Source organism: Callospermophilus lateralis, chromosome X (assembly GCF_048772815.1).
Source record: "Callospermophilus lateralis isolate mCalLat2 chromosome X, mCalLat2.hap1, whole genome shotgun sequence".
Classification (NCBI taxonomy): domain Eukaryota; kingdom Metazoa; phylum Chordata; class Mammalia; order Rodentia; family Sciuridae; genus Callospermophilus; species Callospermophilus lateralis.
The window spans coordinates 119,620,282-119,634,381 of NC_135325.1; positions in this window are offsets into that span (position 1 = coordinate 119,620,282).

Here is a 14,100-nt window from a genome sequence, read left to right on the forward strand (position 1 = left end):
ATTTAAGCAAATTTTGGTGGTACTTTATATAGATGTTATCTTATTTAATCTTCATTGTAAGGCGAATGGTTATTTTTTCCTTCCATTTTTACAAATGAGTGAACCGAAATTAGTATCATGTCCAAGGCCACATAGCTGTAAAAAGTAATTTGCAAATGGAACTTTTTTTTTTCTGCCTGGTTATAAAGAAGTTTGTTTGGAATGTAGCTATACTTAGTGTAGAAAGATTTCAGTTTGATATCTGTGATTGTTCTTGTGTGGTCATGGGCATGATGTGTTTTTAACCTTTCATTTTTTCAAGTTCATTTTCTCATTATAGTTCCAAAACATGCAAGATATAATTTCTTTTTTTGTACTTGCTAAGACATGCTTTATATCCTAAATAAGATCAACTTTGATGAATGTTCCATAAGTAGCTGAAAAGACAATATATTCAGTTGTTGTTGAAGAAAATATTCTGTAGATTTTTTTTATTCTCAAGATTTCTGTTTATTTCTTTTTCAAAATTTATTCTCTCTTTATTAAATTTTTCTTTTATATCTTGCCTTTTCTCCATTAGTTTATTCTTTAGATCTTCTTTTAGTTCACTGATCATTTTAACAATCAAATCTTTGAATTTTTTTGTCCCCCCATTTGAATATCTATGGGATCGGTTATTGGAGGGTTATAAACATTCTGAGGTATCTTATTATCTCATTTTCTCATATTTTCTGTATTCCTATGTTGCTATTTATGCATCAGCTGGGCTGAATATCACTTCCACTGTTATATGGGTGTCTTTTGAGGTAACCGATTTATCTTTACAATGTGCCCCTGGCTAGAGGTATATATCAATGTCAAAACACAAATTAAATGGGATCACAGTTCTGTGACTGATCTTTGGCATCACTTTGAGAGGAAATAATAATTATCAGTAATTGAAAGCACTTCAGAGCCAATTTTATACTAATAAACTGTAAAATCCCATTGAAAATGTTCTCTATGACTCCACTGGTCCAAAAGTGGAAAGGGGGAATTAATACTCTAGAATAGGCTGAAAAATTAAGTATTAAAGAAAGTGAAATTACTATTAAACTATATAGATCATGCAAAGAAAAAGGAAAAAAGTATCAAAAGGCAGGGGGTGGGGACAGAAACGGATAATACAAGAAGGGAAAAAAACATATAATGAGAGATTATAAGAATGACATAAAGTAAAAAGAATAAATCCAATTACAACATTAACACATTTTAAAAATACATAAAATTGGAGTAAATCGTGTAATATCAAATAATGGGGAAATCCTATCAAATCAACACAGAAGACAATACAAATCAAATTAAAAACTAACATTAAAGAGTCTTAAATTATTCATTGCCAAGCTATTTGAGATGGAGTGATTTTCTACTGGGCCCCAGATTTTTATTCCCTCAGTTTGGGGGAAGTGGGCTTGTCCTCCAAGTTTCTCTGAGCATGTAAGTAGCAACCATAACTTCTTTCTCCAGGTTCTGTTAAAAAGTGTAAATTTAGTCTTTCCCCTATGAAGTTCAGCTTTCTACTTCAAAAACTATGTGGAACTCGGGTATTGGCCCGTATTCACACAGAACTTATTCTTTACTCTCGTATGAATCTAGGCGCCTCCTGCCAATCTTTGACATAACTGGGTACCTAATAGTTCTCTGGAGGTTCAGAGGAAAATGGGGCCTGATCTTCTTGGCTTAGCAGCCAGATCTCTCCCTGTTTGGGATTGAAGACTTATTGGCCACTTGCAGATTCTGTGCAAGCCCAGAGATATCAATATAGGTGTGAGCTCACTATATAGATTTAAAGATGTGTGGGGCACAATGACCTATAACACAGCATGTGGTAGCATATGACAGCTGCATGTATTATTCCATAGGTACTACACTCCCTGCCAGTGTCTTGCTCTCCGTTCTGCTGCATTCCACTTCCATTGTCAGAGATGGGCAATGGGGTTGGGGTTGGGGGATTAGCATCCTTCACCTTAGAGAAATCCCTCTAAACATTTTACTCAGATGTCCTACTTAAAAAAAAATGTTTGGTATAATGGTATTAGCAGGTGTATTTAGAAGAGATGAAGCTCTAGAAATTTAATCCCTTTCAAAGCTATAGGCTTAGGCATTACTGCCTCTACAAAATGGCTACTCACCACAGTTTTTAACCAGAAAATAGAAGTGGAGTATTTCTCATTTACCAAGTGGCTTTGAAGATCCTACCTCACATTTGCACTTCTACCACTGTTTCCAAAGTAAGCTTTTCAGTTTGCCTCTCCATCTTTCTCCTTTGTTATAGCATCCCCAGACATGTCCTGATGCTGCATGTGGTGATTCAGGGTTACCAAAATTTTTCCTGTTTGTTTTTTTCCCAGTAACCAAAATTTGTGAGTCCCTTCAAGTCCAATATTGTATCTCAGTGCATTCCTTCTATTACCTACCTCTTTGATCAGCTGTTCTCTCACTTCTTTGGTTTCAAAGTGCTAGGGAGTTGAGATCTGATGCTTAGCTCCACTCTGCAATTGTGAATTACCTTTCTTTCTAAGTTCTTTAGGGGAGTATTTAATTTTTTTTTCATTATTTTATAAATTTGATTGAAGATCATTAAAATTATGAGTATTTTTTTCAAGTTTATCTTGCAGCTTATGTGATTGTATGTTATTTTTGTCACTGTTATTATCCAGTAATTTAGCAACAGCAGTTTTGATTTCCTCTTTAATTATATTATCATTTGTGAGAGATGTTAAGTTTCCAAGTGGCTGGTCTTTTTTGTCTTTCATTTCTAGTTTCATTCTAATATGCAATTAATTAAGATTTATTTGTTAGCCCAATATATGATCAATATTTGTAAGTGCATTTTGTTCTTTGAAAAGAAGACACATATATTATTTGTGTTGTAGAATATTAGATATAATTAATAGTGAAAGTTTATTAAATATATATCATTCAAACTCTTTTTACTTGGTTTTTAACCATGTATTGGTATTAGTTAGCCCTTTTTCTATGTTATCAAGATTCCTGACATAAACAACTAAAAGGTGTATGGCTTACTTTTGGTTCTCTGTTTCAGAGATTGATCAGCTGACTACGAGACAGAAAAATCATGGTGGAAGGATGTGGTGGAGAAAAACTCCTCAGCTTATAGCAGTCAGGAAGCATAGAGAGAAAAAGCATGGGTCTGGGGAAAAGATGTTGTTCCACAGGTCACACCTAAAGGACTCATTCACTTCAACCAGGTCCTACCTCCCATTGCCCCTACCACCTCTGAGTACTTCATTAAACTATCAATGGGTTCCACCATCTTGAGTTAATTATCAGTGATTTCCCTTTTTTTTCTTTTTGTCACTGTGATTTCTAGTATTTCTATGGTGTCCTTTGATACAATGCTTATGAAATAAAGTGTTTTTATTTCTAGTTGGCAGGCTCTCCTCAGCGATTGCTGAGCACCAGCTAATTTCACACTATAGAAATCATATTTTTGTAGAGCTTATGTCTGCAGCTAAGTGTAGTTCTAGGAAGGAAGTCTTAAGGAAACAAAGAAATAAAGTTAAAGTGATAAAGAATAAATTTCAGATCTTTGAAAGCTATCTAGAACATATTTGGGAATGAAAAATTAGCAAAGGTCTCCATCTGATCACTAAACAAATAGGACCTGTCATTGTGTTGGTAGGGCAGGTGATACAATTAAGTCAGAACTTAAGGAACTATGATCATGGGAACCAGCAAACTTAAAGGGTCCAATCTTATTCATCCAAGTGGATAATTTGAGACCTCAAATCAGTCAACTCACCTTTTTCAACTTGTTCTTTCTGCTAAAACCACAAAATAGTTGTGATTGTTTTAAAGTCACCTTAGCTGTCTTAAGAATTAATTTTTAGAAAGTATATAAAACACCAGTTAGGAGTACATATTTTAAAATAATTTTTATCCTCTTTTTAAAACAAAAAAAAAAATAAAAGTTAATGATATTCGTCGTGAAAAAGAACTATCAATGGGTTAACCAATGATGAATTCAGAGCCCTCATGATCTAATTACTTCCCTGTATCCCCATCCATGAACACTGCTACTTTGGGGACCAAGCTTTTAGCACATGAGTCTTTGGGTGACACTTCATATCTGAACGATAACATTCTTCTCCTGGCCTCCAAAGTCTCATGTCCATTTCATAATGTGACCATTGTGAAATGGACGTAAGTTGATCTCCAAGAGTCCCAATAGTCTTATCAGTTCTAAAATTGCTCAAAGTCCAAAGTCTCCTATGAGACACACACAACTCTTGACTGTGAGCCCCTGTAACAATCAAAAAATAATTACCTACTTCCAACACACAATGGTAGGACAGGCATTGTGTAAGTATTTCCATTCTGAAAGAAAGGAATGGGTACAAATAAAAGAGGGATAGTACAAAAGCAACACCAGTAGGGAAAACATTAAATTCTGTAGCTTTCTGTAGCATCTGGGGAAAGTATTGACATGATGTGGGCTCCAAAGAGATTGGACAGCTTCATACCTATAGCCTCACTGGTTGCAATGTATATGATGTCTCTCTCTTGGGCTGACTGTACTTCCTGCCTGTAGCATCATGGCCAATGTTCTATATTATTGGTGTATCTATCTACCTGGGGTCTTCATTGCAGCCTCAGCTTCACATTCAACACTTTGCACATCATATTTTTCAGGGGTACTTGCAGAGATTCCAACACTGGGAAACACTGCTGGCTTTGTGTTGATATCTCAGTGGAATCCTCTAGAGCCCTATAATTCTTGCATTCTTTATGCTTGCAAAACCAGCACCATGTGTATGATACCAGTGTCTACTATCAGCAGAGGCAGTAGCCAGCTCCCCCTTGTATCACTGTCACAGTAGCCTCTGAGTAGCTGGACAGCTGAACATGGTGAAATAAATCCTGGGAAAACAACTTACTAGGCAGCCCTGTGATGGGAGTAGAGCACCCCAGCATTCTTTTCTCAAAGCAAATTCTTTCAAACTAGTTTTTACTTTTATGCTCTTGAGCCTGTGATTAGTGTGGTATTGCTCACTCCTGAGATGACCTCAAGGCAACTTTTATACTATATCCATGCAAAGGATTTGGTTTATTTTTAATAACATTAATCTCTTCAACAACTATACCTTCTTTGGCCCTAGTTTTACATATGCATCTCTGGCCATACTGCAAGTTTTAAAAATCTTCCCATTCTTCTTGCTTCTGATTATCACTCTCAACCTAGCTAAAAATCACCGGCAATACTCATGCCACTGCCAGAATGCTATGCTGCCTTGAATTTTCCTCCACCAGTTTAATTAGTCCATTACCTTTAATTTCAGCCTCAAAGTCTCAGAACATGCACAAAATGTAGATAAATTCTTTCCATGTATGTAAAATGGGTGGCCTCTAGTCTAATTTCCAGTAGAATCCTTATCCCCCTCTGAAACCTTATGACCACAGGCTTTAATGCCTGCATTTCTATCATTCTTTGGGTCTTCTGAGATCACAACAAGATTTGTCCACTGAGTTTTGCTTACAGGTTTCTTTGGCTTGCATTTTAAAACTTTTCTAAACTCTTCCCACAGAACTGTTCCAAATGGTCAGGTATTTTAACAGCAATGACTCCACTTTAAATACAAACTCTCTGTGCCAGCTTTTTGTTAGTAAGTACAAAATAACTGATATAAACAATTTAAAAAAATAAAGGCTTTACTTTTCTCATAATTTCAGAGGTTTTAGTATGTCATCAGCTGGTTCCAAGGCAGAAACATTATGGTAGAAGGGCATGGCAGAAGAAAACTTCTTGGCTCCTGGCAGATCAGAGGCACAAGGAAAGGCACTTGGGGATAAGATGTAGTCCCCAAGTATATGCCCTCAAAGATGCACTCCCTTTAATTACATTGTGTCCCCCACAGTTTCCGCTACCTCCAAATAGTACATTAAACGATGAATCCATCCATCAGTAGATTAATCCATTGATGAAGTCAGATTACTGACTATTCAATTACTTCTCAAAAATCCATCCTCTAATAATTGATGCAGTGGGGGCCACACCTTCAGCACATGAGACACTGGGGATACACTTCATATCCAAGCTATAACAGACAGTTGGTTATTATAATTATATATATTTATGAAAGTTTCCCAAGAGTAGAGGTATAAAGTTTTGATCAATTTATTCTTTAATATACAAGTTTGCTTTGTATTTTTGATATTGTGTTTTGTTAGTACAAGTATGAAATGACTATGGACTTTCTTTTGTGGATTTGTCTTGCTATCAGTAAGTAATAGGTAAATTCCTGTTTATTTTATCTCAAAATAGTCTAATTTTATACTCTTATTTCTGAAATTATTTTGTCTAAATATCTCTTTTATTTTGGGGGAAGGTCTATCATAACCTGGACAAATTTATTGAGAAATGTCTTTTATGGACAAAAAATAATTGGTATTTATTTGACCTAATCCAATAGTCTTTCCTTTTTACTTTGATAGATAACTTTTCCCTATCTGTATTTATTATTAGACATGCTCACTGTGCTTTCTGTAATTTACTCTATAACATATGATACCTTCATACAATCTTTGTAGTTTTTTAAATATCTACCACTCATAAATTTAGTATGTTAAACACTATATTGTTAGTTTATGACTAAAGAAATATCCATTTATCTTTAATTCCATTATATAGAAGGCTCACTTGCTTCCAATCTTTTGTTTCTACTTCCCTTGCTACAGTAGAGGTTACTCTAGGAGTTTTATTCTAATGTGTTCAAGTAAAATCATTATTTCAATTCAATCATTTCAAAAATATTTGGGTACTTGCTACATACCAAGAAATGTTATTGAGATTTGGAATACAGCTATGCCGAATTGAACAAGGCTCCTTGTCTTTATGGGGCAGACATTCTACAGAAGGCATACAGAAAATAGTAGTCATCAAAACTAAATTATATGGCATGTCAGAAGCTTGTAAGTACTATAGAAAAAGGAAGAAAGAGAGCAGAGTATGATGGTTTGGGAATTGGCGGGGCCATGCTGAGGGCATTAATACATTGTTAAATAGAGTTGTCAGAGTAGTCACAGAGAAAGAGACATTTTTAAGGAATATTTGGAGAATGTGATAGATTAGTCATATAGAAATCTATGGCAGAAGCAAACTTGGTGGGGGAGTAGCAAAGAACTTAAAGATAGAAGAGTGCATGGCAGCATTTATGAAGAATAGTGAGTCCTGTGAAGTTAATTCATTGTCAACAAGAAGGTTGTAAGAGAAAAATTTGAAGACATCAAGGGGAAATTTTTGTAAGTCATCTTATGGAAGTTTTTCTTTGTACTCAAAATGAGAAGGAGATTTATCAGAGGGTTTAAACAAAGGAGAAAATTAACTTGATGCATTTTAAAAGGGTTACTCAAATTGCTCTGTTAAGAATAAACTATAAGAGAGTAAGAATGGAAGTAAGGAAAGCAATACTTATTGCTTTAAGTAGCTGTTCTTAGAAGTTGATTACATTTACTTACATTTAAATAACAATAACTCAGGGTTTTAGAATTAGTTTCATGTTTAAATTGAGTGTTTCTCACTAGCTTTTCCATGTCCCTTCTAATTTATCAGGTAGCTGAATTATATCTCTAGGTAATATTTTTTTAATAAAAGCACAATGAGGAGGACATATTTCTTGAGCTCATGTGTATCTTCACACAAGTCTTTGCTTATATACACTCTAATGTTATTGGTTATAGAATTTGTGAATTATCAATTTTGCAGATTAAAAACTTAGATTTTATTCCATTGCCCTCTAGTATATAATATTGCTCAAGAATATCTAAAGTCAGCCTATTTTTTTCCCTTAGGTAACTTAATTCTTCTGTCTCAATAATTTCAGCATTGTTTCTTTGAGCTGAAACTTCAGCACATATATAGCAGATATGAAACTTCTTGGTCAGTCTTTGTTATGTTAACAAGAAACATTTGTGGGGGGCAGAGAGACGTATGTATTGCTTAACTGAAATAAATTAGTCTGAAAAGGCTATAACACCATTTTATATCATTTTTTTGTGATATTTTGTAAGAGGCAAAACTATAAAGACAGTAAAAATACTATTTGCAAGAAAATTGGGGAGGGAAAAGGGCTGAATAAAAGGCTGGGGTTAATTTTGGGATGGAGAAACTATTATGTATAACACTATAATGATGGCTACATAACACTGTACATTTGTCAAAAACCATAGAACATGGGGCCCAAGGTATAGTCAATGGTAGAGTGCATGCCTAACTTTCATAATGCCCAGGATTTAATCTTCATCACTGCAAAAAGTAAAATAAAAAATAAAACCACAGCATAATTTGGTCGATTTCATTCCACTGTTCCTCTCCTTTCCTGTCCTCCTCCCTTTTCATCAATCTCCTTCCTTTGCTCCATAATGTCCCTTCTATTTTCAAAGATACCCCCTTTCTCTTTTATTTTACTCTAACTTCTGTGTATGAGAGAGAGAATTTTTACCCTTGAATTTCTGAATATGACTTGTTTTACTTAGCATGATGTCCTTCTTTTCAATCCATTTATCAGGAAATACCATAATTTCATCCTTATTTATGGCTGAGTAAAGTTCCATTGTGTATACATACCACATTTTCTTTATACATTCATTGCTTGATAGGCACTTAGGCTAATTCCATATTGTGCTATGTACAGAAAATTAGTGAATTTCATATATATATATACTAATTTTAATATTTATAAATAGAAGGAAGACCAGTAGAGGAAGAGCAAAACAGAAAACAGGGGTAGAGGGGAGGTGAGAAAAAGGAGAAATACTGGGGACTAAAGTAGAACAAATGATACCCCATACTTATATGATTATCAAAGTTAATCTCAATGTTATATATTGCCATAATATACTAATAAAAACATAAAAATAAAAACTACCTCCTCTAAAACTCCCATAGATTTTTATATCATAGAACATAAATCTTCATGTATGTAAATTAGGAAAAAAACCTGCAGATTAAGGGCATCTGAGATGGAATGCAGACTGTTGGATATAATTTAACCATATTATATATGAAAAAAACATTGAATTGATAGGAGAAAAATGTGTTGGCCTAAGTAACTTTGGAAAGGTGTGCAGCCTGTAACATTAAAAGCAAAAGAAACTATACACGCACACTGTATTCTTGTTGATCAATTTCTTTTCCATTGTAGTGCAGGGTAAAATTCTGAAATGAGTATACATATATAATAAATTTAGCAATTAAGTAAATGGATAGAAGTTTTTGGAGTCAGGTTTTTCAATGTTAGAGTGGGAGGTAACAGACTAGCAAGATGAGAAGGTTAGAGGGATCCATCTAGTATTGGATTAGAGTTGGAACTGTCATTACTAACTCATATTTAGTTTAATATAAATTCAGAAGGATATGAATATTGACATTTATAGAAATATATGTATACATGGATTAGTATTCACACATAATATTTTCATACTTTGTAAGCTGAAAGAGCATAGAAGTAATGACTCTCCAGTAACAATAAACAAACCCATCACCCAGACTGATTTCTAATAGGATTCCCCAATAGATAAGAACCTGGGCTCCTTGGAGAAATGACTGAATCTAGGGCTAGAGCAAGAAATATACAGATTGATCCTAAAGCATCTTACATATATTAGAAAGAAAGGAATTGCAAAAAAAAATCAAACAATGATAAGAGGGTGTATGTCAAAGCAACACAGGATTCAACTGAGCAATATATCAATGATCAAAACTGGAATAACAATTACAAACCATTATTATATTATTTATTTTGTTTTTTAAATTCAAAGTAAATATAAGTATCTAATGTCTGTACTGATATGAGCAAATGAATGAATAAATGGGGGAATAGCCAATTCTCACATGCAAAACTTTCCAAATAATCTATGTAAATATTCCCCTGTAAAAGAGTTGGAACATACCTCTCTATCCCTTAGGTATGGTCTGTGTACAGTGATTTTTTTCCAAAAAGTATAACATGGAAAGAGTAAAAAGTAACTTTGCATTGGATAAAACAATCAAAATCAACATCTATCAAGACTGGTTTTGTTGTTTATATATACATTTGATAGAATATGTTGAGAATGGCATTCTATTACTAGAGTTACCCTTCCTCCATCTTATAACCAGGATCTGAATGTGAGAAAAACATCAAACCTCAGTTGAAGAACCTTTGAAAAATGTCTGAAAAAATTAATTTTAAAACAATCTATGTAGGCAAGCCTGGAATGTTGGCATACACCCATAGGCTTAGCTAATCTACAGGCTGAGGTGGAAAGATCATTTGACCCCAGTAGTTTAAGGCTGATCTGAGCAACACAGATCTTATCTCAGAACAAACAGAAAAACAAAACCAAATAAACAAAAAACAAATCAAAACAAAAACTATGTAGGTGATCAAAATCAAGGTAAGTCTGAGAACTGTCCTAATAAAGAACTGTCATAATAAAGCCCGTGGAAACATGGTGAATCAATGTTATATAGTATACTGGAAAGGATCCTCAAACAGGAAAAGGCTAGTAGAGAAAAAAGGAACTAAGAAAATCTGAACAAAAAATATACTTAATTATAATGTATTTATATTGGCTCATTAATTGTGACATGTGCTATTATAACGTAAGATGTTAACTGTAGTAGAAACCATTGAGTATATGAGAACTTGCTGCATTATATTTAATACTTTTCTAGAAATCTAAAACTATTCAAAAATGAAAAGTTTATTACCCAACATTAAGTATATTCACAGGACACTAATTTAAAAATATATAAAGAGATTGCATAAACATTAGTAGAGTATGGTGAAGGGAGCTGGGGGAAGGATAAAGGAGGGGAAGTATTGGGGTATGAATTAAAGCAAAGTATATTCCATACTTTTGTGATTATGTCAAAATGTATCCTAAGTTATATATAACTAAAAGGAATCCATAAAAAATATTGAAAACTGAAAAAATAGAAGTTTATTAAAGTGAAACACTGTACCAAGGACCAGATAGACATGGCAAAATGTAAATTCACAAAATAGTTCTTATAGAATGTCAAATCCGCAATGTAACATTAAACCTAATAACCTATCATTAACACTATTAATAAATAAAGGATTCAAATTCAAAATACTGATAAAATATTGAAGGTCTGCCCTGTCCTCTTATTATTCACTGTTTCTTCCTCATTTGAGAGAGCTAACCATGAAAAGTTACAATAAAATATTGTTCCTCAACTTATGTCTTTGGATATTTACAGATGAATTTTTGCTTATGTATAAGAAATTTACCTTTCACTTCATAGCTGCACAACTGACCACCAAATATCAGTTTTCATTCTCTTACATCTCATCTCCCCTCTTCTTGTTAGGGAGTAAATGTAAAAAAATTAAAATGACTTCATGAGGCCATATAGTCAACTTTTTAAAGTCCCACTGTTACTGTCAATTTCTAATGGGTGAATGGCCTCCAAAATACTGTGATCCCCAACCACCTATATCTCTAACCGTTATTTCTTTATAATTTCTTCCTCTTGTAGTTTCAAGTAATATTCCCAACTCTTAAGTCAGTATGGTTTTTAATATTATGATCAAATATGCATTTTATCTCACAAATACACATTTGTTTGTTTCTGAGAATTTTGTTTTATAGTTCAGGAAGAATTGGGGATAGTTGACTGAAATGTACTTACACCACAATCTTCTCCAATTCATGGACTATATGACACTGCATCATTTGGTTCTATCACAATATATTTAAACATTCATTTACTTTTAGACATTGAAACTATAAATAAAGTTATAAATATTATAACTTGAAATTTGTGATAATAATGCCTGTATAATGTTATTATGAACAAATATTTGATGACTTTTAAAATTATTTTCTTAGGGTAAAGATGAAAACTATTCATTTTTTTAAATATTTATTTTTTAGTTTTTTTAGGTGAACACAATATCTTTATTCTATTTTTATGTGGTGCTGAGGATTGATCCCAGTGCCTCATGCATGCCAGGTGAATGCTCTACCACTTGAGCCACATCCCCAGCCCAAAGCTATTCTTATCAACTCAATTATCATACATTTTTCAACGTCCTAATTTTCCTTCTAAAATGCTATGCTCCATAAAACCTTATCAGTGGGCTGGGGGTATAGCTCAGTTGGTAGAGCATTCGAATTTGAATGCTTTATTTATTAAAAATGTTAATGGTATGTTCTTAGGTTTGAATGTTACGTTACTGATTTGACATTCTATAAGGTCCTTTTTGTGAATTTTTATTTTACCATCTCTTTCTGGCTTAGTGTTTATTCTACTATCTCTATCTGACTTTCAAACTCTTCTGATATCCACTTTCCTTTGGTGATTTGAACTATAAAGTGTGATTTTCTACTTTAATCTTTAATGGTTTTTATTGTATTTATCATTTTTTAGTTTATTTTTCCTTCATTTTAACCAATTATACAAAACAAGTGATATCTAAAATTGTCTTACTAAATAGACTGAGTATTTTTCAAATGCAGGTGCATTTTCTTATTGACCATAAAGTCTTTTTGAAGGCCCCACATTGGTGTTTATTTCTGTTTCCTTGATTTTTAAGTAGAGAAAATTCTATTCACCTCTGTGGTTTTTTGCATTAAACAATGTAGATTACTTCTCTTTAATTATCCTTATGTTCCACTTGATTGATCTGTGTATCCTTTCTATTTGATATTACTTAGGACTTTTCCTTCTATCCTTTTCTTTTCCTTTATCATACCCTGTCTTTATTTTGAGATAGAATCTCAATATGCTGCCCAAGCTGTGCTAGAACTCACAATCCTGCAGCCTCAGTTTGCTGCATAGCTGGGATTATAGGCATGAGTCACAAAGCCCAGCTGGATTTTCCCTTGATATACACTGGCACTTGTCATTATTTCGAAAGTGAAGTCTGCTATACCTTAATATTGTAATACTTTTGGACTGAGGGAAAAAGTATCTTATCTCTCTCCAGTACTGTTTATCTGATTCTACAAAGGGATACTAAAGTGCCCACCTCTCTGATTTTACAAAGGATTTTTACTATCGGAATGCTTTGAAGCAGTCTATAATGTTTTCTTTACAGAAATTTATTCAGGACAAACTACAACACATAGAGTCTACCTCTTCAACAGTTTGTCTACCGTCAACACATTTGTAGGACAACCTTTTAAACTGAGAATGCTTTAAAATATGTCCAATATTCTACTACTCTCTTCCTTATTTTTATGCTTTGCAATATAATTAGATAATGGAAATGGTCATAATGGAGGCCATACACTTTGTCAGCAGTTCTGATAAGGCCCCATTTAGAGGAGTTGCATATGTATTCATACTTACTGTATACAAATTTCTCTGGACCTTGGAGTGTATATTCAGTAGGAAAAAATTTGGAATTTCTTTTTTTTTATCTTCTTTAATGTCATCCTGAAATTATATATCAGTCCCTAATGCCTACTTACTTTGTGTAATTTTTTGGAATCTCCTATGACCTGAATTAATATTTCTGATTTATATTTCTAAAGGTACTTTAGATATTTTATGTGCTTCTACAAATATTTCATATGAGAATCAGAGACCTATCTGTCACCTTTATGTGAAAGTCAAAGGAAATTATTTTTAAGTTAACACATGATTCATGAAATGAGGTCATTGCAAACAGCACCACAGTTATAAAATGTCTTCTGGGCCAGAGGCAGGGGAAGCAAGATATGGAGAAGCATGTTTGTGATCATAGCCATTTTATAACTCTAGGATATTTTTGGATGTTTTTATTAGAGCATTGTAATTATACATAGTATTTGGGTTCATTCTGACAAAATACTACATAAAAGAAAGATATTTTATATCCCAAACCCCCTCCCCTTTCTCATCTCTCCTCTATCCCCTTATTCTCTTTCCTTTTCTCTATTGATCTTCCTTTCATTCCTTTATTTTTAATGGTATTTTCTACACACACACACACACACACACACACACGGAATTCTTTTTGGTACATTTATATATGTATATAGCATGCTATTGTTAAATACATTCCATATTTCTACCACTTTCCCTTCTTTTCTCCCTCCCTCTCTTCTCCTTCTTCTCTACTG